The 26,007-nt window shown below is 38.5% G+C and overlaps 1 long non-coding RNA gene across 2 annotated transcripts in view; it reads left to right on the top strand.

The window, feature by feature from the left end:
* Positions 1 to 3,692: 3,692 nt before the first annotated feature.
* The window catches only part of LOC132762048 (uncharacterized), a 200,606-nt gene continuing 178,291 nt past the window's right edge, over positions 3,693 to 26,007 (top strand). Inside the window, exons 1-2 of one of the 2 annotated variants that reach the window (XR_009630068.2) lie at positions 3,693 to 4,166; positions 19,103 to 19,149. This is a non-coding gene — a long non-coding RNA (uncharacterized lncRNA). The remainder of the gene's footprint in view (positions 4,167 to 19,102; positions 19,150 to 26,007) is intronic. The other variant, XR_009630067.2, reaches the window with a different exon arrangement.

The following is a 26,007-nucleotide window of genomic DNA, read 5'->3' as shown; positions in this document are numbered from 1 at the left end:
CTTGCAAACACCATTCATAATGTCATTCTGGAAAAAAAAAACAACCCTATACCATTGGACCCAGGTGATTTACCTTCCTAACCTCCGCTGGGAAAATCCTCGCAAGAATCCTTGCAAACCGCCTTCTGCCCCTCTCAGAAGACACCCTCCCAGAATCCCAGAACGGCTTCCGCCCCTCCAGAGGAACAGTGGACATGATCTTCACTGCAAGACAGCTCCAAGAAAAATGCAGAGAACAAAACCAACCTCTGTACATGGCATTCATCGACGTTGCAAAGGCATTCGACACAGTGAATCGCAGCGCTCTCTGGACCATCCTCCACAAAATCGGGTGCCCTAACAAATTTGTGAACATCCTGCGGCTCCTCCATGATGACATGATGGCAACAGTCTTGGAAAGCAGTGGCTCCCAAAGTGACCCACTTAAGGTGGAATCAGGTGTCAAACAGGGATGTGTTATTGCCCCAACTCTATTCTCCATCTTCATCGCTATGATACTTCACCTTGTTGATGGGAAGCTTCCCACCGGAGTGGAAATCATCTATCGGACAGATGGCAAGCTATTCAACCTCAGCAGACTGAAAGGCAAAACCAAGGTTACAACAACAGCTGTTATAGAACTCCAGTATGCTGATGACAATGTCGTCTGTGCGCATTCAGAAGAAGATCTACAAGCCACTCTAAACACCTTCGCAGAAGCATATGAGAAGCTCGGCCTGTCACTGAACATTGAGAAAACCAAGGTGCTGTTCCAGCAGTCGCCAGCCAATCCCTCTCCAATGCCAGTAATACAGCTTAATGGTGTCACATTAGAAAATGTGGACCATTTCCGCTACCTAGGCAGCCACCTCTCCACCAAAGTCAACATCGACGCCGAAATACAACACCCCCTGAGCTCTGCAAGTGCAGCATTTTCCAGAATGAAGCAGAGAGTGTTTGAGGACCGGGACATCCGTAGGGATACCAAGGTGCTTGTTTATAAAGCTATTGTCCTCCCAACCCTGCTATATGCCTGTGAGACGTGGACTGTCTACAGACATCACATGCAGCTCCTGGAACATTTCCATCAGCGCTGCCTCCGGAAAATCCTGCAAATCTCCTGGGAAGACAAGCGGACAAACGTCAGTGTGCTGGAAGAAGCAAAGACCACCAGCATTGAAGCGATGGTCCTCCAACATCAACTCCGCTGGGCCGGCCACGTTGTCCAGATGCCTGACCACCGTCTCCCAAAGCAGTTGCTCTACTCCGAACTTAAGAACGGAAAACGGAACATTGGTGGACAGGAAAAGAGATTTAAAGATGGGCTCAAAGCCAACCTTAAAAACTCTGGCATAGACACTGAGAACTGGGAAGCCCTGGCCCTTGAGCGCTCCAGCTGGAGGACAGCTGTGACCAGCAGTGCTGCAGAATTTGAGGAGGCACGAGTGGAGGGTGAAAGAGAGAAACGTGCCAGGAGGAAGGCGCGTCAAGCCAACCCCAACCGGGACCGCCTTCCACCTGGAAACCAATGCCCTCACTGCGGAAGAAGATGCAGAGCAAGAATAGGGCTCCACAGCCACATACGGACCCACAGGGAAATCCATAATGGAAGACCATCTTACTCGTCCAACGAGGGATCGCCTAAGTAAGTAAGTTTACCTTCCAGTAAAAATGTTGCCAATATTGAAAGTAAAAAATTCTTGGCACATAGGCAGGTTGCATACATTGAAGAATAGTCACACACAATGACTGAATTTATGAAAGAGAGCATGGGAGGCGAGATTGTGTCAAACACAAAGGAAACAGTAAAAGTCCATGTAAAGTTCAAGCAGGTGACTCTAGACTTCAGACATCAAGTGATGTTACATTTACTCAATAAAATTATCCCTTTCCTTATAATAAGAGTTGTCTGATGACATGGACTACCCCTGAAAACAGTGATCGCCCACTGATGACTTTTACATGGAGATTAGAGGCCCACCTCGCAGCAATTATGATTCTATGTGTGTGAATGAATGTGTATGTCTGCTGAATGTCTGGAGCACTGTTTTTGTTTGCTTTTAACAGGAATTATCATATTAAAATGTACAGTGGGGCCTTGGTTTCTGCTGGGGTTTGCTTCTAGGACTCTCTGGGGATCTCAAAATCTGTGGATGCTCAAATCTCATTCTATAAAATGGTGTTGCTTATATGGCAAAATCAAGGTTTGCATTGTGGATGTTTTCTTGAATAATTTCAAGCCACGAATTATTGAATCAATGGATGTAGGGAACCAACTATAATAATTAAGAGAATTATTGCTGGTTTCCACTGTGATGTTGACACTAGGCTGAAAAAAGCCTTGATAGTACACTATCTGAATCACTTTTGTTGGGTCAGATTTTGCTCATTCAACTAGCAAATATAGATAAGTGATTTGGTGCAGTGTGTCCAGCCACATGTCCTATTGATCCTTGCCCATCCTGGTTTGTTAAGACAATTGTTGGTGATTGGAAACTGGACAGGTGGATCTAGGGAATGGTCAGCATGTCATTACTTAAGGGTGTACTGCCAGCTGCTTTTAAAATGCAATTATTTCACATTCCTTCTTCTGATAAGTGGCTTGAAGGCATATAATCACATACATTGCCCAGTTAAAAGTTTTCCCTTTTTACACTAAGCATTTGAGAGTAGGGTGGCAACAACTCCAAAGGATCTTGGTAGACATAGATTTTTGAGATCCCCATTTGTGTCTGAACTCAGACCACATTTGGGCATGTACTCAGTCTTGGTCAACTCCTTTATGGGACATAATCACTGTAACCCTCTCAGTAATTTTTGATACCATCAGCAATGATATCTTCCTAGGCTAGCTCCAAGGGGTTAGCATAGAGAGGACGCTTAAAGTAGTTCTGATCCAACATGCAGATTGATTTCCTGAGAGTGGCAGTGGATCACAGTGTTTCTGCCATCATGGCAATTTCATTATGTGGGTTGCCAAGCCTACTCAACCCTATTTAAGATCCAGTTCTGGGCAGCAAACTTCAAAAAGGATATTGACAAACTGCAATGTGTCTAGAGGGGGGCTACGAAGTCACCCACTTTGGTTATTGGCAGGATGGAAGTTAAGCCAGGCTTTCAAGCACTATATCCTATGCAGTGACCCTTGGTATCCACTGAAGTTTAGTTCCAGGACACCAGTGGATACAAAAATCCATGGATGCTCAAGTCCCATTGTGCACAGTGGAAAGGTAAAATGGCAGGCCTCATATAAAAAGGAAAAAACAAGATTTATTTTGTGGCTTTGAAAAAAATCAAGTGTTGATATTTGAATCTGTGAATGAAGAATCCATGGGTATAGAAGGCAAACTGTACTGACTCTCATTTACTGTAGTTCTGGTATAACATTCTTGCTTTCAAGGATTTTGTAAACCAACTTCCTGCCTACTCTTTCTGTGTATTGATTGCAGAGAGAACACAGAACTTCTTTTCCCACTAAAGTTAACTTTCCTCAGCTGTGGCAAAGTGGAATATTTTGTAACTCACTAAATCTTTCTTGCTTGCTCTAAGCGGGTTAAAAAAATCCCTTTCTCATTATCCCCCCCCCCCCCCCAAAAGGACGCCATGGTTAAAATAAGTCTATACCCAGAGTAACCCTAATTTCCATATGCAGATTTTTCTCTCCACTAGCAGCCTCTTTCTCCAGTCCCCCCACCTCTCTCTCATTGTGTCTGTCTGATTTTTCAGACCATCTTTATTCCATCTTCTCTCTTTCCCTGCATAGTCTTTTCTGCAGGACAAAGCTATAATATCCTCCAAGCAAAGATTTTAAGGTGGTTATTCCAGGCATGAAACAATGAAGCAGCAGGGGAGTAAGAGTGGAGGTAATACTCTTAATTTGGGCTTTCGCTGACTCCCTCTCCAGCTCTCTCATTAAAGTTGCCTAGGACAAAGTACCTAGGCGAGAGACTCTATAGTGGACCCTTCAGAGCAAGCAGATCTCCTGGACTTTTGATTATCTTTGGCATGAAAAATACAACAGCAGAGGAAACACATCAGCACAAAAGCCTGCAGTCCGGCAGCTACATTTTCTCTGTGGCAGCAGATTCTCAGTGTCTTCCAAGAAGGTGCAACATGCTGCATGCCCAGTGAGTTGGATTTAGTAGCAAAAGAGGTCGGAGTTCTCCGGAATGACAAAGAGACCAGAGGTAAGGAATCTGCTTCAATCTTGTTGGTCCTGTCTTGTTTTTTCAAATGGCTGTCCTTTCAAGGTTTCAAGCCCAAAGGAACAGAGATGAAATGTGCCTTAGCTATGCTTCCTGAGCCTCAGAAGTTAATGCACAGCCTTGCATCCATTTGTGTGGCTTGTAAACATTACTTTGCCAGGTTTGCTTCTTTTCAAAATGAAATGAATCTGTTAAGAGTTGCTGGTTTCCATCAGTGACATCACGCTTAGGGCTAAAAGCAGGGATGTAAAGTCTCACTCACACAGATGGAATTTGCTTGAAATGGTTTGATCTGTAATAGATTTCTGTTAGGTGTGCTTAGATTTAAATCTATACGTTTAGAAGAAGAGAATCCCTCTCTCCTTCTCTCCATTTCTTTGTGTATGTGTTTTTTTTTTTTTTGAAGAGACACACTTTTAGTGCAGAAGCTGCAAATGGTGGATAATTAAATACAGTATTTAGCCTGGCTGTTTTGAAGCCAAGGAATAAGGTAATAAATTTTATTGTACTAATCAGACACAAGATGTTCCCTGTGTTAATTGGGTTAAAAATTGCAGCACTTATTAGAAATTCTAATTTCACAATGCAGCACTGACAATAAGCTCAGCCAGTGAATTATTCACATCTTTAATTTGCTCACTTAATGAGAGTGTGCTGTAATCAGAGTGCAGAGAAGCCTTCCTATGCATTATGTATGATGCTCAGGACTTAAATGCAGGACATTACAAAGCTCTCAGTGGTTCCATAATTAGTTTTCCATAAGGCAGGTCCTAGATATTCACAGATAAAAGTTCTACAGTTGAAATACTGTAAAGGTGTGTAAAAAATAATACTGGGTCTTGTTTTAGTTTTTTCAGACATGCTTCTTTTATTCAGTTTGTTAACAGAAAGGGGGAGAAAGCAGTCTGGCTATTGTAGGAAAAGGGCCCTGCATAAAGTTTCCTTTGACTTTACTTCCCAAAGAAGTTTGTGCTTGAAGTTTTTGTGGGATGTTCTGTTAGCTATTTTTTATGTTTTACATGTGTTTCACCTGTTGTGATGCTAATAGTTGATGATTCAGCAAGTGTTGGCAGCTGTATATTGTACAAATATGTATAATGTTAGTGATGACAAAGGATTAAATGTTAGCTGTTGGAAAAGTTAGTTACAGATCTCACTGGAAATCAAATAATAATTTTAGCTGTGTCTAAGTATGCAGTTTCTTGTCAAATTCTGTAAAGACATGATAGCAGTCCAAGCAGATGGGCCTCCCAGTAATTAACATTTCCCACAATGCTCTATAGTAATTCTAGATATATCAAGGTATTATTATGAGAAATCCAAATCAAGGCATTATGGGAAATCCAAATCAAGGTATTATGGGAAATCCAAATGGTAACACTATGGGATTTCTAGAGCATTTTCTGAGTCAAGGAATATTCAGAAGTGATTTTGCCAGATTCTTCATTTGAAATAAAGCCTCCAGCACCTGGTATTCACCAACCAATTCATGAGGTTGCCATAAATTGACAGGTGACATGAAGGCATATATGCACTCACACATGCATATAAGAATGTACCCCAGAGAAATATCAACATCTGATTTCTTTGCTCAGTCTCACTCTTGATAGCTTGCTTTTGATCCCTTTTAAAAACCAAAGTGAATAGACAATTTGGACAGAGATGAGTGACTCTGCCATTTGAATTTCCCAAAAAATCCTGATGTAGCATTGGTACAGGGCATTGTGGGAAATGTTAAATTGTGGTAGGCCCTGTTACTTTGACTGCACAGTCATCCCTTAACCTTTCATAGAAGAATAGCTGAATTGCAGGCACTTCCTAAAATTCTAATTTTTCAGTGATTAGATCCATTTTCTAAATTTCCGTTAAGAACAGATTGATACATTAATTGTTAAGTCTGGTTATGCTAATCATTCCTTCATACCCTATCATATTCACATAAAAGAACATAGATTTAAAATATCAATGATAAAATGATGATATATTTTATGTATTACCGTCTCTCCTGATGGCTCGAGGCAGGGTACAACCATTCAAAAACAAATGAACATAAAAATACAATAAATTACTAAATTCCATAGATTTAAAACACACACACATATGAAAACTTATACCAAACACAGATACAGAATTGACATATAGTGGTAATAGAATGCAAATCAAAACTCAGGCTAGGCCTGCCAGAAGAGATGAGTTTTCAATTGCGTTTTAAATTCCTACACCTCATTTAGCTGTCGGATCTCTTCTGGCAAGCCAATCCTCAGTCGTGGGGCTGCTGATGAAAAAGTCTTCTGGGTGACAGTCACCAGTTGGGTTCTGGCTGGTTAGAGTAAAAGCCCCCCAGAGAACGGTCTTTTTAGGTAACCTAGACCCAAACCATGTAGGGCTTTAAAGGTCAAAACGAAAAGTTTGTACTTAGCCTGGAAATAGTTGGCAGCCAGGGGAGTTACTTTAATTTGGATTCCTGGATGATCCTGTAACCAATCTGGCTGCTATATGTTGAACTAATTATAGTTTATGAACTTATTATAGAGGTAAGCCAATGTACAGTGCATTGTAGAAGTCCAAACTCGAGGTTACCAGTGCATGCACCACCATTGTTAGGTCTTCCAGTTCTAGGAAGGGGTGCAGCTGAAGCTGGTAGTAAACACTACTGACTGTCACATCTACCTGGGCTGACATTTGGAAAAACAGATTCAGGAGCATTTCCAAGCTGCAAACACAGTATTTCAGGGGGTTGACACACCTGCATTCCTAGGTTAGGACTCTTGATTACAAGCGCTTCTAATTTGTCTGGATTCAGTTTCAATTTGTTTGTTTTTTTCTGATCCAGCTCATTACCTCATCTAGACAGTCATAGAATCATAGAGTTGGAAAAGACCTTGTGGGCCAACCAGTCAAGCTCCCTACCAAGAAGCAGCAAAATCGCATTCAAACCAAACCCGACAGGTGGCCATGCAGCCTCTGTTTAAAAGCTTCCAAAAAAGGAGCCCCCACCACACTCCGGGGAAGAGAATTCTACTGACTGAACAGCTTTCACATTTAGGCATTTATTTCTAATGTTCAGGTTTGAAGCCATTGCTCTGCATCCTAGTCTTCAGAGCAGCAGAAAACAAGCTTGTTCCTTCCTCCCTATGATTTCTCCTCACATATTTATACATAGCTAACATGTCTCGTCTCAGCCTTCTCCTCTGCAGGCTAAACATGCCCAGCTCTTTAAGCCACTCCTCATAGTGCTTGTTCTCCAGACCCTTTATCATTTTAGTCAATCTTCTCTGGACACTCTCCAGCATGTCAATATCTCCCTTCAATTGCAGTGTCCAGAATTGGACACAGTATTCCAGGTGTGGTCTGACCAAGGCAGAATAGAGAGATAGCAAGACTTCCCTGGAACTAGACATTATGCTCCTATTTATTCAGGCCAAAATCCCATTGGCTTTTAAAACTGCCACACAACATTATTGACTCATGTTCAACTTGTAGTCCACGAGGACTCCAGAATCTTTTTCACATGTACTGCTATTGATCCAGGCATCCCCCATTTGTATCTTTGCATTTCATTTTTTTCTGACTAAGTGGAGTATCTTGCATTTGTCCCTGTTGAACTTCATTTTGTTAGTTTTGGCCCATCTCTCTAATTTGTTAAGATCATTTTGAATTCTACTCCTGTCTTCTGGAGTATTAACTATCCCTTCCTTATTCAGAGGAGATAAACTATCCTTAGCTGAGGCTGTTTTTGAAGGCATGGAGAAATATATTTAGGGTATCATCAACATACTGATTTCTCTCAGTGGTTTCATAAAAATGTTAAAAATGATATGCTGAACATGCATTCAGTTCCCCAAATATCCATCTTTGTTTCAAAAAATCATGTGACATAGCTAATGAAACATCTGCTCCCTAGATGTTTTGATGACTCTCCTTTGGGAGAGATAAAGTGGGGTATAAATAATAATAATAATAATAATAATAATAATTATTATTATTATTATTATTTTGCTGTTCCTACTGTAAATGGGGGAAGGAATTAAGAAGGAAACCCCTTTAGGTCAATCAGGGCCCTCAGCAAAAGTCACATGTAGGCATAAGCTGGATCTACACTGAAAATATAATGCACTTCTAAACTGCGTTATATGACAGTGTAGATCCAGCCTTAGTTAGGTGGGGGCCTTTCCTAACTGTTCCAAAATCTGATTCACCTAGAAGCCATTGAATCACACAGAGTGCATCTACATTGTATAATTAAAGCAGTTTGACACATCTTTAACTGTCATGGCTCTTTCTATTCTAAAATCCCATAAAACATATTAAATGCAAAGCATGCTATCAGCCTCCAGGCTCATGGTATATGTTTAAAACAACAAAGCCAATACTCTGGCAAGTATGATAGCCATATTTTACTACCACTAGATGCTAAAGGCATCTCCCTCCAGTATCAAATGAATAGAAATTGTTCCAAGGGGGGAGAAAGTGACCTAAAACAATTTTGGCTTTCTCTACACTTCAGTGGAGTTCCACACATTTGAACAAGACTGGAAGTTGGTTTGCATGGCTATTGGTCTACCTGACCCACGGGGAAATAAGTGGTAAGGGCTGCATGAACTACCCAAAACATGTGCCGCTTCCCATCTCAAACTCCAACCAATGCTACCTTTATTCACTTCTGGTAACATTGAAAAAGAGGTGTACAAATACATTCTGAGGCTTTGAAAACAGATGAAATCAGATGTTAGTGTCAGAGTGAAGGTGGCGTATGACAGTGGTTCTCAGCCTGTGGGTCCCAGATGTTTTGGCCTTCAACTCCCAGAAATCCTAACAGCTGGCAAATTGGCTGGGATTTCTGGGAGTTGTAGGCCAAAACACCTGGGGACCCACAGGTTGAGAACCACTTCCATATGAGGAGGTGACCGAGAAAGAAAGAAAGAAAGAAAAGGAAAGGACAGGAAAGATGCAGAAGGAAGGACAAGGAAATAAGGAGAGAGAGGGAAATCTAGCCTGTACCCAGTCGCAGTATTCTTAAATGGAAATAGATTTCATGGACAAAGAAAAGAGTGTCAATATTGAGAACTGATATCACAAGTGTTGCCAGTCTGAATTAGGACAATAAAAGTGTGTGGCTATGAATAACATTTCAGTGTGGTATATTACAAGTAGGGAAGAATCCAGGGCAGAATTCTCTGAATTGCAATTGGATGATTTTGGTGGTGTAGACAGCTCCTTATTTGTGTATTTCGCTGGAAAAAATGACTGTTATCAGCACTTCTAGGTGTGCCTCCATGTACATGTTGTATCACTCTACCATCAATATACTTATTTACTAATTTAAAATATATAATGTATGGATTTCCTTCTCTCCTTAAGATATCTATGAGAATTGGGGTGGGGAGTAGGAGTATTAAAACACTACAGTTTATGACTTAATGGCAATTTAATGAATGTTACATCAAAAAGAGAGAATGACCTAAATTAAATTGGTAGTGATAATTAAAATGGTCACATAGCAGAATAGTGATTCAACATTTACGTGAATACAGTTGGCCTAATGCACTTACTCTAGTAATAGTTATGTTCAAGTCAATCCAGTAGTATTCATCTAAATCCAGCCAAAAACCTAATCTGAAAACCATGGTAATAGTAGAGCACTGTGAACATGCTTTTTCATTTATGTTGTCATCAAAATGTCAGTGTTGGTCAACATTCAACAAAAGTCTCTAGTGGAAACTCTCATATGTTGGAAGTGTATGTAAGATGGTCACAATTTAATGTCTGTCCCTTTTCTTCTCCTTCCAGTCTGAAAAAACCTGGGTTGAGGTTAAGAAATGCAATGCTTTAAAAAAAAAAGATTAAACTCTGCTTTCAATAGATTTTAGTAGAATGCTTTTGTATGTATGTCAGACTCCAATATTTTGGAACAAATATTCCTAATTATATATTTGTATAAGTCAATGAACATATGTAGCTGTTCCTGTTGACTCAATTAATGCTACATTTAGAATAGAAATGACATACTTTAGAAAGGAAAATATGAAGATATATCTGCCCCAAGTTGTTTCCAGAGTGGGATTACTGTGAGTGCACTCGTTAAATTTCAATCTCTGCAACAGATTTTCTTTATAAATTTAGACATTCTTGGCCTTTTAAAAATGTAATATGTGTGTCGTCTTTTGTTCTCTTGAGATTTTATTGCATTCTCACAATGACATCTTTTCATCCTTTTTTCTTTTGAAATAAAGATAGCTTTGTCCCTGAGGATTGCTTTTAGAAAGCCCTGGGAAATTGCTGGTGTTTCTTTCTATTGTTATTAATTTTAAGGAAATATTTCATTTCTTCTTTATGAAACACTTGAGTTGTACATACCCAGACATAAGACTTATGATGTTGAGTTAGTGCTTAATTTAAATCTTAGTGGAAATAATGCTGAGATTCTGTTCAGACTGTTCTAGGCATGGATGTTTACCTTATATTATGAAATAAGATGTGGCTAATACTAATACTTTGTTGAATGCAAAACTTGGAAAAGTCACCATTTTTCAATCAGAAATACAGACCCTCCGGGTAGCATGACTGTTGACCATGCTAGTTGGGGAAATCTGGCACTTTGTCTCTCCAAAAAGTAACTTTTCAAAAGTTAAGTATAATGTGGCACTATCTTTATACACAGTGTTTCTCGAGTTACCTACAGAATATAGGCAGGTACTATAGGTAGGTACAATAGGTAGTGTTTTATAACACTGAAGAAACAGCAGAAGACAAGTAGGAAGACTGAACATAAATACTGTTGCATCAGATTGGAGAACATGTGGCCCATCACCACCTACCACCTCCATGGTAGCAGATTCCTTCACACTCCTAACTATGAAAATGCAGCTACTCATGAAACGAAGTATAATGATTACAAATGAAAGTGTCTGATCATGTTTAACTACTTCAGTTACCTACAGTAAAACTTTATCGAAAAGGTGAAGTACAGATGCTAAATAGAGAAACAAAGAATTATCCCAAATAATATGCTGTCTTTGCTATTCAATTTGGCACGCATTATCTGTAAATTCAAAATACTCCTTAGTGTCAGTGGCTGAGAGGGTGACACTTTGCTTTCTGGTGGATCAATGTACATGAAACTTGTGTTTCACATACAAAATTGTTAAATTCATTGTATAAAATTACCTTCAAGCTATGTATGTACATAAGATGTGTACAAAATATACATAAATTTCACATTTAGACTCCGAGATTATGTATTTATATGCAAATACAAATATCCTACTTTTTAAAAAAACAAAACAAAAACAAAACCCAAAACTAAACCACTTCTGATCTCAAGCCTTTTGAATATCAGAAATTAAACTTATACCTAAAGGGGACTGCAGTGTAGCATAGATGTGAACTGCACATAGTATAATCCAGGCTTGGCTAACGTCCTGTGCCTGGAAGCATCAAGTGCCGGGAAAGGCAGACCAGCAGACCATAGAAGAGGGAAGCAATTACAGGGGAGTCACGCTAGTCTAGGCCATACATGGGTAGTCCCTCTTATTGGCTACCTTGACACTTTCAGCAATAGTTCCCCAGCCCTTGTTTCTTTCGATTTCAGCACCTTCCATGGGCTCCTGTCAGGAATTAATGTACTTTTGAGCCTGAACTCAGCTATGTTCCCTTTATCTCAGCCATCCTGTTCTATGATGTTGTTTTTTATTCTGTTTGTTTTACCTTTTATTTGGTTGATTTTATTGTGTTTCTGTTTTTATCTGTATTGTTTGGGCTTGTCCCTTGTAAGCTGTCCCAAGTCCTCTAGGGGAGATGGTGACAGGGTATAAAAACAAAGTTGTTGTTGTTGTTGTTATTTGAAACACAACAAGATGAGTCTACAGCAGACAATATCACTCTGCTGGCTGTTGTATTGGATCACACGTCGGACACTTCCCAAGTGTCTTGGACTGTGTGATGTATCGGCAAATTATGCGTGCAGATCCCAGGAAGGTGGCCTTCTGTAGCTGGCAGATGGTAATTTTGTGTTTAAGTGCGCTGATTGTGTTTAAGTGCAGGCCGATCACCATTATTATTATTATTATTATTATTATTATTATTATTATTATTGTCTAGAGATTTCACTGGAAATAGATGTACACTAGGAAGGCTTCAACCATTCCAAAATCAGTCATGAAAATAAGCGAAAGGGGAAAAATAATAAAACATACCACTTAAACCAGGAATCAGAAATCCAAGAAACTCCAAGAGCACAAGAATACTGTGAGGTAGGAAGAATAAACTGTTTCATATAACAACTGCACACTGGGAGCTCTCCAAGGTCCTGCTGGGATATTTACTGCTGCCTGACCTTCAGGTGTGAGGTGAGCAATCCCTCCGTGTTTCTGATACATGCTTGGACAGAAGACACTGATTCTTTTTGGTGATTATGCTTTTTTGGCCAATACACGCAAATTATGGAAGTGGTTGCTTATTGTCCACTAATTCCAACTCAGCTGATGGCTTACCTTGCTGAGTGCCTTCATCAGCTATATGTGCCACCAGCTAATCCGATTCTGGGAAGAAGTCATCATGTGGAACCAGAAGCCTTTCTGACTTCTGTACACCAGACTTCACAGGATGAGCTACGATAGAAGCAGCTATTTTGAGAGACCCTGACAGCCTTCCAATCCCTGTTTTTTATTTGTTACTTCAGATGATCTTAGAGAAGAAATAAGGAAAGAGAAATTAATGGGCTGCATGAATGGGGGTTACTTCTGTGGCTCCTGGGATCATCTTTTTCTTTTCTGTCCCCAGACACCTTCCCACACTCTCAATGGGAATGTGGCAATTTTACCATGCTGCCTGGTAAGTGGAGGCCAAGAGCAGCTTTTTTTCTCAAAAGAAAGTTCTCTCTTGTCTCTCAATCTTAATAATTGACATTTTAATTCTTTTTTTTGGGGGGGGGGGGTCAGGCAATGCAATAAGAGATTGCAGCTCTCCAAAGTCCTGTAACTGTCATTCTGCTTGATAATGTAGCCTTCTCAGCCATAACAAGATGCCACCCCTAAAAGTTGTGGGGACAATTTTAACATGTTTTGCTACCCCAAACTCTTTTGATTCAGCAAGGTCTTTTCCTAAAGGGTGGCTTCTAGTTTACTTCGTGTGTTTTTTTTAATCTTCTGGTCCTCAATCAGCAGAGAAGAGGAGAATGTGGCAAAACCGTTCATGAACCTTGTTGTGTCTTCTGTGTGCTGATGGGAGAGCACAGTCTGTTGAGCCATGAAGAACTGCATAACCTTTCTGTAACTGAAGCTCATAGGTAAATAACCAGTGCCAGGAGATAGCTTCTCTTTCATTTTAGTCTCTAGACCACTGAGCAATAGTTCAGCAGCTTTCACCTCTCAGGAAACAGTGGAGCCATCCAAGTTTCCATCAGCTTTATCCTTTGTCATATACATGGGAGAAAAATTAAGGAGGTGGGAATCACATCTTGGAGTCACCAAGACTGAAGAAGTGTCTCCAGTGCTACTTGAAGTGCTGCTCCATGGATTGAGGTTGATCTGACAGCCATCAGCTGCTGGGCTTTGGAAAGAAAGAAACAATTGTCATCAATACACACAAAAATGGTACCAGTCCTTGGAGTGAGGCTTATGGGAGTGTGGAAATAGGGAAATAGTCAGTTTCCCACATTGGATAGCTTGAAAAACTTGCAGACAATAAAACTTGCATTTTGACTCACTCTTTGGAAATAAAGCTCCAAATAAAGAAGAACATTTTTCTATCCAGGTATTTTGGAATACAAATTCCAGGTGTCATTATCATTAACCATGTTAGGTGGGGTGGTTGGTGTTACTGGTTAAAACATCTGAAAGATCAAAGGTTGCTCATTTTGATCTAGAGGCCTATAGCTATATGTATGATGTGTTTTCAGAACTTCAACTGCAAAATCCAGACAAAAGTTCAGGAATTGTGAGATTTTTGTTGTGGATTGTTTTTGATAAAAATCTATCAATAGTTACAGATACCTTTACATTCTAAATGAAAAGCACTTGAGATATTTTGAGGGGGTGGGAGGGGTTAAAATGAAAATGAGACAAATCAAAGCTGACATTTTTTTCCGGACACATGGCACTGAGCTTTTAGCTCCTGAAAGTTTGAGTTTGAATTCATATATATTTTAATACATTTGTTATAATGAATAACTCCTCCAGTCTTCAAGACCATCACCTTTAGGACTTCTATAGCAGGTCAGTATAGCATTGTTGTTATCATGCTGTCACAACCTATAAATTGAATTGGGCTGCTGCAGAGAGGTGATAATATTATTTCTCTTTATTTTGTGAGAAGTTTAACAAAATTCACAGATCTAGCCACATTTAAGACAAAAAGAACTTTTCAAAGTTGAAACTCAAACTTTCTTGAATCCCATCTCAGGTGAAAGGTGGGATGTACATTCATTCATTCATTCAATAAATAAACAAATCAAACATGTGAAATGAAAGCGAATGTAAAATGGATAGGTTATTCTATTCCTAGCAGAGATTCTTGAAGCATTCAGGATCTACATGAAGAAATCCATAATCATTTATATTTGAGCTAAATGAATCTTTAATTTAGAGATTTGAAATTAAGATCTGTGCTAATTGCCAGGAATGGTAGTGGAAGAGAAAGTTTAGGCTGACTGTGCCAGTCAGGTATTGATGGAAGACATGGTTGAGGAACCTAGTAGTTATGCCGCATTCAGGCTCCACAGTTCTACTTCTTCTTACTCATCTTTTATTTCTTTTAAATATTTCTGTATCGCCTCCCATCTCATAAAGGCTCTCAAGGTAATAAACAAATACAAATCAGTTAAAATAATACAAATACTTTTTGGAAAAAAACCCCACATTCACATACTTTGTAAAAATTCCAAAATGTTTTGAAACAGGTAAAGCATCATTTTCAAACATTGAATGCCATGCAGAACAGAACAGATTGGGCTGTCACCAGAAATTTGAAATAGATGGGACAGACCAAACTTCATTGAGGAGAGTGTTCCACAATTAAGATGTGGCTACAAAGAAAGCCCTGTTATGTCTACTCACCAAAGTAACTTCTCAAAATGTTGGGATCCATAACAGTCAACTTGATTCTGGGAGGTTTGTGCATGGAGCAGCAATTTTTTATTGATAGTTCAGCCTTCGTACTTTACATTTGGAGATCTATTTAGCAGTGGTTTCTTCTTCCAATGTATCCTGACATTGGGTATTATAAAACAATGAATTGGAGAATATGTAAAGTTAAAAATAAAAATAAAAAGAATGCCGAAATGACTATTAGAGTTTAGCATGGCACAGTTAGAGCTTGCACTTAATGGTTTGAATTTCAATTTTTCAAATAAATTGATTTAATTTGAATATGAATAAATAATTCAGAAATCATGACCAAAACAACTTCTTCAACTAGATATTTCTGGCAAGCTTTTACAGTGCGATAATTCTGTGTCATTCAGTTTTTACTCTCTAATGCTGAGAGAGATAATGCATCTACTTAAACCAATTTTACAAAATGTTCTTGAAGGATTGGTAGCATTGTGGGTTTCCTTTAAAAAAAACTTTTGAAGCAAATACAATTTTGGAAGTTTATTTGCACCATTTTGTGGAAAAGGGAATCAAATTCATGATAAGGCTTATTCAAGCCAGGCTGACCTTGGCAATTATGGAAAGGCATTTTCATAGGACCCCGCTCAGCACATTCACTAAAGGTATAATGGGGGGTTGAAAGGAATCATAGGCAAGTCCCTGCCAGAATCATTATGCAATCTCATTCCCCTGATGACAGTCTGTAAAATGTTTGTGAATAGAATTTATCTGTGTCCACTGAGGTCGATATGAACAAAACATCTCAGATGTATCCACCAGGTAAAGACCAATGCCAGAATTTGGAGAGATGATGGGAAAACCCATTACTTACTGAAAAAAAATCTAATTATTGTATGCCTTATATCCCTTCACACAACATCAAAATGTCATTAATATGGCAAAAATACTAATAAAGAAGAACATAGGATTTAGGAAAGTCTTCAGTAGTGTCCTTTTGCTTGAGTTGACTGGAAAGAGCAATATTTTGCCCCTCTCTCTGCCCTTATTGAGTTAGTCAAGAATATAAACTGTGTTCAGTTTGCAGTAATTGAAGTAAGCTGATGCTATAGGGTGAAAGTGGGAGGCAGAGAGAGAAACTGGGACATTTTAAAAGCAACTGAAAAAGTGGGATGACACAGGATTAAATGGGACTATCCCTGCCAAATTAGGATATTTGGAGGTTATGTTGTGGATAAAGGTGACGAATTAGGGAAGAGAAGTTCTTCACTGCCATGGTTTCTTTCTTTACACAACACATTAAATTCCTAAATGGATATTATTATGAATCATCCAACTTCAGTAAAATGTGTCTATTTTTACCCTTCTACCATGTAAGGGGACACTTGGATAAATCACCATAGCATGAAATCATTAAAGCATTTCCCCTTTCCTACTTTGATCTTGACAATAAAATAAAGATGCAGCAATAAAATAATCAAGTTAATATATTTAAAGAGCCAACAAAAATTTGGATAATGACTTTGAATACACAATGGGCGGCTTTTAGATAAGATCATGTCTAGACTTAAGCTGTAAGTACTTTCAGTTATGGAAGCAAGCCAGAGATCTTTTAATAGATCTGCGAGGTTACAGGAAAAGTGAATGTCTTCTGTTATTCTCTGGATGGAACATGTTTTTCCTTTGAGGTTATCTTTGGATGATTTTTTTTTTGTTTTGGATTCTGTCCAATGATACAAAAGAGAGAGAGAAAACATTTCTTCGCTCATGATAAAGTGAACTTTGTTCTAATGAGAGACAATTCACTTTCTGTTTTTAGAGGCTTACATTTAAGTAAAACAAATACTTAACATTTTTTTGGTTTTACAGTGGACCCTTGGTATCCACCTTTGGTTCCAAGTCCCCTGTGGATCCCAAAGTCTGTGGATACTCAAATCCCATTATATATAATGGAGTAGCTATCTAAAATGACATTATCAAGGTTTGCTTTTTGGAATTATATTGAATATTTTTAAGCTGTGAATAGTTGAATCCATGGATACGGAATCTGTGGTTACAAACAGTCATTTGTATTTATTTATATGTTTAATTAATATGTCATTGCTTTGAATAAGCTTAAGATTCTGCTTCTTGCCTCCACTTTCTCCTCTTCCTGTGAAGTTGATCAGTTTCTGAATTATTACTCTACTATCAAGCCAGTTTCATGGGTCAATGGGAACTTAAACCTTTACTCCCCAAATGCCATTTCAGTGTGAGATGAATACTAGTTTACACATTTAAAATAGGTGTTGACAGTGATCAATGACAGTCTTTTTAACCAATTGTATGGACACATACACAAGTTGAAAAATGACTTCTCACATAACTGTTTTGCACATCTTTAGATGTTGATGGAATATGTAGAATGTAGCTTAGTCTTTCAGGTTTTTGTGTGTGTCGGGAGTGATTTGAGAAACTGCAAGTCACTTTTGGTTTGAGAGAATTGGCCATCTGCAAGGACGTTGCCCAGGGGATGCCCGGATTTTTTTTTTATGTTTTACCATCCTTGTGGGAGGCTTCTCTCATGTGTCTGTATGGGGAGCTGGAGATGACAGAGGGAGCTCATTCACACTCTCCTTGGATTCAAACCTGCGATCTGTTGGTCTTCAGTCCTGCTGGCACAAGGGTTTAACCCATTGCACCATCGGGGGCTCCATTAAGATGAGAATGGTCTGAACATCTCAGTGCCAGACTTTGTGCATAAAAATAAATAAGTCATTTTAGGGCAACAAGATTTAGTGGATCCTAAGATAAAAGTTAAAATGTGGGTTTTACATAACTGTTAGATAAATACCTATTTAATGGCAATTCTATGGGTCTTCTTAAACTAGCATACCTTCCAACATTGCACAGATGAAAACTGGGACATGTGTGGCCAAGCTACTTCATATCATGCTCAAAATGGCAACAAGTTTCAAATGAAGAAGAACACAATCAGAAAATGTGTCAAGGGGAGAGAGAAAACCGAGATATTTTGAAAGCAGCAGGGAGAATGAGATGATAAATGATTAATCAGTATTGTCCCTCCCATATTAGGACAGTTAGGGGGTATGCAAACTTGGGCCATTGTTAAACTTGTCACAATTTATGTCTGATATCATAAGCAGAGTTAAGGAAGCAACCCAAGACTTAATGATAACTATGAAGTCAGTATGTTCATCCTGTAGCTTTTATTCTTTAAAGCTTTCTTGTTGTATTTTTTCTTTTTTTTCTTTTAATGATGTGATGACCAAAAAATGAAATCCATTTTCAAGGAGGAAATGTACTATTAATTCTTAATGTAATAGTGTCATCGTTTTTCATCCTTTAATTACAGGAAGTTTTAAACTTGGCACTATAAACTATTTGCAGCATGAATTAATAATGCTAAAAATGATAAAGTCATTTAAACAACTTTAAGAGAACACTTTCCTTTCTCTGATTTTTAATAGTGTGTATGACCTGTGAAGTCATTTCACAGGTTGCCTGGTTAATGGAGAATTGTTTTAATTAAAATAAAATCAGGAAGCTGATGTGGAAACATGACTCTTAGTTCTTCCACCAATATAATGGGAAATAAAATTATTTTTGAGAATGCCAGCGGAAAGTAACATTTAAAAATGTCTTGTCTATAATGCATGCAGCAGGAAAGACAGTTCTATTTCATTATTTCATGTCAATATAAAAGAGGGCTTTCCAATTTTCTAAAAGGAGACCAACATGACTAAAATAATTTTAACTTCAGGCCATTTTTTTTGTTTTTCTCTGTTTCATATTGACCATCAAAGCATTGGGCTGGTGATTCCTTGGAGTTGCCTGTTACTAAAGCCTTTTCGTATATTCTCTTGGTAGCATGTCCCACTGGATTCAAGTGCAGATACATAGCTGTAGACTGATCGGTAAGTCAGCAGAGCCATCATTTATTTGCTGAAGATTTTATTTTTTAATTTATTAGTAGTTTCTTGGCTATTTTCTTACCTCAACCGAAGATTTACCTGAATGTTAGAAATCTAACATCATATGATTATTTATTTTTTTTTAAAAAAAATAGAATGGAAAGACATCTGCATTAAGCGAGGAAGGTGGACAAAGAGAACCGCTGGCCCTTAAAGTGGATCTTCTGGGAGCAAAACAAAGTTGTGGCATTTTAAGGAGTTTGACACCAGAATTTAATCTGGTTCGGACTGCTCTTCCTTGTGAATGCTAATGAGTCATCCTAGTATGGTTCATCAGTGACAAACGTTTTAGAGTTGAGGACTTCATTTAGCATCTAGATACACCATGCCCTTCCATTTACCATCTAGATACACCATGCCCTTCCATTGTCCTGACTGATTTGGTAGGGACAGTCCTAACTCATCCTCTGTCATCCCACCTTTTCAGATGTTTTTAAAATGTCCTTGTTTCTCTCTTCTTCCAACATTACTTCTTTTCCTCAGCTTACTTAACCGAGCTCAAAGTGCAAAAGTAATTTGCACACAATTTACTCAGCAGGAGAGGAAGAAAAGAACGAGATGAAATCTTGCCCTTTCCAATAGATGCAGACAAAAACAACTTACTGCTTGTGTGTTCTTGTTAATAACTTGTGCAATCTTGACCAGACTTTAATGTAGCTTAGCCACATGTGTCCCTGTTTTTGTCTGTAAAATGTTAGAGGCTAGGGGATTCTGTTACTTTTATATTTTAGACATCAATCATTCAGTAATTGAAAAATATTCTACACAGTTTTTGTTCATATTCTATTTTTCTGCATTGAAACTCAAAATCTTATTGAGTCCCTGGGAAGCCTGTCATTCAGCTATTGATCAAGTTGATCCCTACTCAACTTTATCCATTGATAATACAGCATGTACATCTTTATACATACTTCGTTTGGAAGTATGTATACTACTTGTTGGACACCCATCTTCTCTCGTGGGAAGTTGTACACCATCTTGGCATCAATACTTTTAGTGTAATTTTTAAGAGTTTTCAAAGCTTGTCAAATTGTAAATGTTTGTCATGTATCATGTTTGTTTATTTAAGTTGTTATTTTATAATTTTTATTTAGTCTGTTTTTACCTATTGGTTTGATCTGTCACTTGTTGTTTGGCATTGAATGTTTGGCATTGTGTTTATTTTGTTGGAAACCTCCCTGAGTCTCCTCGGGGAGATAGGGCGGGTTATAAATATATTATTATTATTATTATTATTATTATTATTAGAAACACAACAAGATTAGTACACAGCAAACAAGATCACGATGTTAGTTGTTGTATTGGATCACACATCTGATACTTCCCAAGTGTCTAGGACGATGTGATATATCGGCGAATGATGCGTGGAGATCTCAGTAGGATGGCCTTTTGCAGCTGACAGATGGTAATTTTGTCAGTTTTGTTTAAGTGCAGGCCAAGGTCTTTAGGCACTACATCCAGTGTGTCGATCACCACTGGGACCACCTTAACTGGCTTGTACCAGAGTCTTTGCAGTTCAATCTTTAAATGCTCATATCATATCAGCTTTTCCAGTTGTTTCTCTTCAATCTTACTGTCACCTGGGATTGCAACATCAATGATTGATACTTGGTTTTTTAACACAATTGTGAGGTCAGGAATATTGTGCTCCAAACCTCTGTCAGTCTGAATTCAGAAGTCCCAGAGAAGTTTGATGTGTTCATATTCTGTAACTTTTTCAGGCTTGTGATCTTACCAGTTCTTTGTTGCAAGCAGATGGTATTTGTGGCACAAGTTCCAATGAATCATTTGAGCAATGGTGTTATGCCTCTGCTTGTAGTCTGTCTGTGCGATCTTCTTGCAGCAGCTGAGGATGTGATCTATTGTTTCATCTGCTTTCTTGCAGAGTCTACATTTGGGATCTGTTGTCGACTTTTCAATTCTGGCTTTGATGGCATTGGTCCAAATGGCTTGTTCTTGGGCTGCCAGAATCAGGCCCTCCATCTCCTTTTTCAGAGTTCCATTTGTGAGCCACAGCCATGTTTTTTCTTTGTCAATTTGGCTCTCAATTTTTCCCAGGAATTGTCCATGTAGAGCCTTCTTTTGCCAGTTTTCTCTTCTGCTCTGCATTGTATTTTTATGGTATTCTCTCTTTGTATTATTATTATTATTATTATTATTATTATTATTATTATTATTATTATTATTACCTTTGTGCCATGATCTCAGCATTGTTTCCAATAGGCCTCCCCACCTCTCCTGAATTCAAAAATCTGAAATAATATAAAACAGCTGCCCCAAAAGAAGGCACAATGTACTGGTGATGTGATGATGTCATGCTTAATGTGAAGTGGACTGATATATCAGACTCTTCATTAAAAAAAAACCCATAAAGGTATCTGGTATGTAGATTGGTATAGAAAATACAGAACACAACGGTCGACAGCATTTTCATGTATCTTTTTATTTTGACATTATTGTTAAAGAATTAGAAAATCAGGAGACTGATTTCATTGGCAAGAAAGTGCACAGGAAGGAACAGTTATGATGCCCCTAGTTTTGTTCAAGGACATTTTGAATAAAACGGAATGATTGTGATTATCCAGTAGACCTTCATTAATTCATTAACTTTGCAAAATATTTATGGCCAACCCCAATATGCTTTTTATTTGCTTTTGGGTTTTCTCCCTTAAACACTGTACATGTCAGGACCTATATTTTGGTGTTTGTTTCAACAAAAAAAAGAGCATTTTTCCTCACATTACTAAGGTGTATTAGCTGATACTAAGCAATCTTAGACTAAAAGGCAGCAGTTCTTTAGATGTTACTGAAGTAGTCCATGTAAATTAATGCTACTGAAGAGTGCATCAGGTGTAAGATCAAGGAACTTCAAGGATGATTTGGAATCTTCCAGTTGTCCTTACGTCATAATCCTAGTTCTAAGACTTTAAACATGCCAATTATTAAGACTTAAGGGAGATAAGAACTCAGCTTCGTGCTAAATGTGGTACATTCTTTAATTTTTTTTTAGAAAGGAATAATCCTCTGCTACAAGTATAAATGTCAACACCAGCTTAACCTTCATGTTACTACAGTTATTTCTGGTAACCTTACAGAAACCTGTTTATAATGTTATAGCTAGGAATCTTGGGAAAATGTAGGAACTACCTCTTTGAGAAAATAGCTATAGAAAGTGATTTATACTTCTTTGCTTCCAATCCAGTGAAAAAACATAATTCTGGATACTTATTAATTTCATTTGTGTCCCTCTTTCTCCTAATCTGAGAATAAAGGTAGTTCACAAAACATATAGTCTTAAAGTGTTTATAACTACATGGAATATTCCCATACCTTTCCATCCAAAATAAATGTACACATTGGCCATTGATTTTAAATATTTTTTATGTTTCTTGCATCACTTTAGAAGAATTTCATAGAGTCCCTAATTAATACCATATGTAATGTGAGGAAAAAAATCATCCTTTCCCTCCTTTTTGAAACCACAATTGGAAAACAGATGCAACCATTTAAAAATAGTTGGGGTACATTTAGGACTTGGATGGACAAAGTGATTTTGACTCATTTAAGGGTTCTTTTAAATGAAAAATCACCCTCATTAGGTTTTCTTTGGGGTGGAGTGTCTTTGGGAGGTATCCGTTGTGACCCCCAGATTTTGTTATGGTACCTCAAATGGGCTAGGGACCCCAGGTTTAAGAAACTCTGGTCTAGAGCAGAGCTTTCCAAACTGTGTGTTGCAACATATTAGTAAAGTCTGACCAATTGCATACAGTATAAAACCTTGCATCCTTCATTCTTAAGTTGGTCACACCTTAATGATTGAAATGACCAGATATTAAAAGCAGATTTTTCTTGTCATAGAATCATAGAATCAAAGAGTTGGAAGAGACCTCATGGGCCATCCAGTCCAACCCCCTGCCAAGAAGCAGGAATATTGCATTCAAATCACCCCTGACAAATGGCCATCCAGCCTCTGCTTAAAAGATTCCAAAGAAGGAGCCTCCACCACACTCCGGGGCAGAGAGTTCCACTGCTGAACGGCTCTCACAGTCAGGAAGTTCTTCCTAATGTTCAGATGGAATCTCCTCTCTTGTAGTTTGAAGCCATTGTTCCGCGTCCTAGTCTCCAAGGAAGCAGAAAACAAGCTTGCTCCCTCCTCCCTGTGGCTTCCTCTCACATATTTATACATGGCTATCATATCTCCTCTCAGCCTTCTCTTCTTCAGGCTAAACATGCCCAGTTCCCTAAGCCGCTCCTCATAGGGCTTGTTCTCCAGACCCTTGATCATTTTAGTCGCCCTCCTCTGGACACATTCCAGCTTGTCAATATCTCTCTTGAATTGTGGTGCCCAGAATTGGACACAATATTCCAGATGTGGTCTAACCAAAGCAGAATAGAGGGGTAGCATTACTTCCCTAGATCTAGACACTATGCTCCTATTGATGCAGGCCAAAATCCCATTGGCTTGTTTTGCCGCCACATCACATTGTTGGCTCATGTTTAACTTGTTGTCCACAAGGACTCCAAGATCTTTTTCACACGTACTGCTCTCGAGCCAGGCGTCACTCATTCTGTATCTTTGCATTTCATTTTTTCTGCCAAAGTGGAGTATCTTGCATTTGTCACTGTTGAACTTCATTTTATGCTCTTTGCTGTAGGCAGAATGCCTGAACTTCTAAAAGATAATTTATCCATAAGCAAATCATTTATTCCAGATTGTAATATGCAAGACCAATAGTAATGCTGGCATTTTATAGTTTAGAATGAATTAGAATTATTCTGAGTTTGCTTGGTTATCTCCTTCACTCCAGGGACATCATTTAAGGTCATTATTGCTTCAATAAAAGAAGTTACATCTGCAGCTTGCATCTATACATTACAGGAACTCTGCCTGTACCTCAAAAAGAATCACTGACATTACCAGGGTAATATTTAGGTTGGCTTCCCTTTACTAATTAATGCATGCAAGTGCAACTATAATTATTACTTGTATTTATTTAAATGGACTTTAATGAATGATTTTAGTGGCAAAGTCTTGTTTTGTATTGTATGATATTAAGGCAGAGACACATTTAAACAATAAAAACTAAGTTTGCTATAACTGTTTGGGAGAAATTTTCTCACTGCCTCAATCTTCACCATGGAATAACACAATGAAACTAAGGTTAGGATATACTGAAAATACATATTTGGCAAGGAAAATCTATGGGTCCCTCCATGAAGTAAACCCAAGATGATGCAGTTATTGGTTGGTTTCTGGGGTTAATGCCAAGCATTACAGTGGAAATTAATCTTTGTCAAAGATTGTAGATGCAGTTGTGTCTGAAAGAACTATGATTAAACGCCAATCTTGCTAGGTAGAGAGCTAGTGTGGTGTAGTGATTTAAGCATTGGACTATGACTGTATACCAGGGTTTAAATCACCACTTGACCATGGAAACCTACTGGGTGACTCTGGGAAAGTCACACCCTCTCGCCCTCAAAGGAAAACATGGGCCCTCTCCCTCCAAGCCATTGCATCTGGAAAACCCTATAATAGGTTCACTTAGGATAATCATAAGTTGGAAACAACTTGAAGGCACACAACGGCAACAACAACAACAACAACAACAAACAAAACATGGTAGGTAGATGGCCTTTATAGTGTCCTCCCACTCAAGTTGGGACAAAGACTTTGAGTTCTTATAGGACAGAGATTCTCATAAGGGAGCCACACTACTGCCAGAGTGGCCTATGGGGCCACTTCACTGTCATCATGGCCTGCAAGGCCTCCCTGCCACAGCACTGAATGTGCCTTTTTCTGCATGGCAGAAACAGATTGGGATGGGTGGCCTTTGGAATTGCTCCTGTTGTTGTTGCTGCTGTTGTTGTAGTAGTTATTACTATTGCAAAGGCTGGATGGCCCCTGGGGTCTTCCACTTAAATACTGTTAAGTTTATGTTGGTTAAAATTGGTCTTAATTTTAAATATTGTATTGTCTTTTCTTTTCTTTTCTTTTCTTTTCTTTCTTTCTTTGCACTACAAACAGGATATGTGCAGTATGCATAAGAATTTTTCCATGTTTTTTTCAATTAGTTCACGCAAACATTCTCTGTCCATCTGATGCTGGCCCGACCCATCTGTCAAATTTTAAGATGCAATGTGGTCCCCGTGTCCAAAAGTTTATTGAGGCTCCACAAGAAACCTTTCTTTCATAAAGGGCTTTGAGGCTTTAAAAGTTTGAGACCCCCTGTTATAGGTCATCCCTAGGCTCCAAGATAACAAAGAGCAAAATCCTGCACCCTTCATTATCACATGAGACAAAACAATAAACAATACACTCAATAAACTTGACAGCAATAACCAAGTTGTGCTGATTAAAAGACAGATGTCTTCCTAATAATGTGCATGCATGCATGTGCGCATACAAGTGCTAAAGATTTATTTACAAGGCGTAGAAAATTCATTAGACCATTTGGGAATGCACACATCAGATGATAATAAACAGGCTCACCAACCAACCATCTACATTTCCAAAGCGTAAACTTCACAAATGCAAGAAATTGGAACTAAAGTAAGAGAATATGAATCACAGTCAAGACAAGATGGATTGTGAGGGCAAAGGATTAGATCCACTCTTATGGCCAAACTCAATAATAATTTATGTGTACTCAGTCAGGGGGCTTAAAAGAACCAAACTGTCTAACATCCTGGCTTATGTCTTGGCTCCCATCTGAATGCAGATAAAATCATAGCTTCTCCCGTGAAACAAGAGGTAGCTCAGGTGATCTGAGAGCATTATAGGATTTCTGGTAACTAAAAAAT

The sequence above is a fragment of the Anolis sagrei genome, chromosome 1 (assembly GCF_037176765.1).
Source record: "Anolis sagrei isolate rAnoSag1 chromosome 1, rAnoSag1.mat, whole genome shotgun sequence".
Classification (NCBI taxonomy): domain Eukaryota; kingdom Metazoa; phylum Chordata; class Lepidosauria; order Squamata; family Dactyloidae; genus Anolis; species Anolis sagrei.
This window is presented reverse-complemented; position numbering and strand designations above follow the sequence as displayed.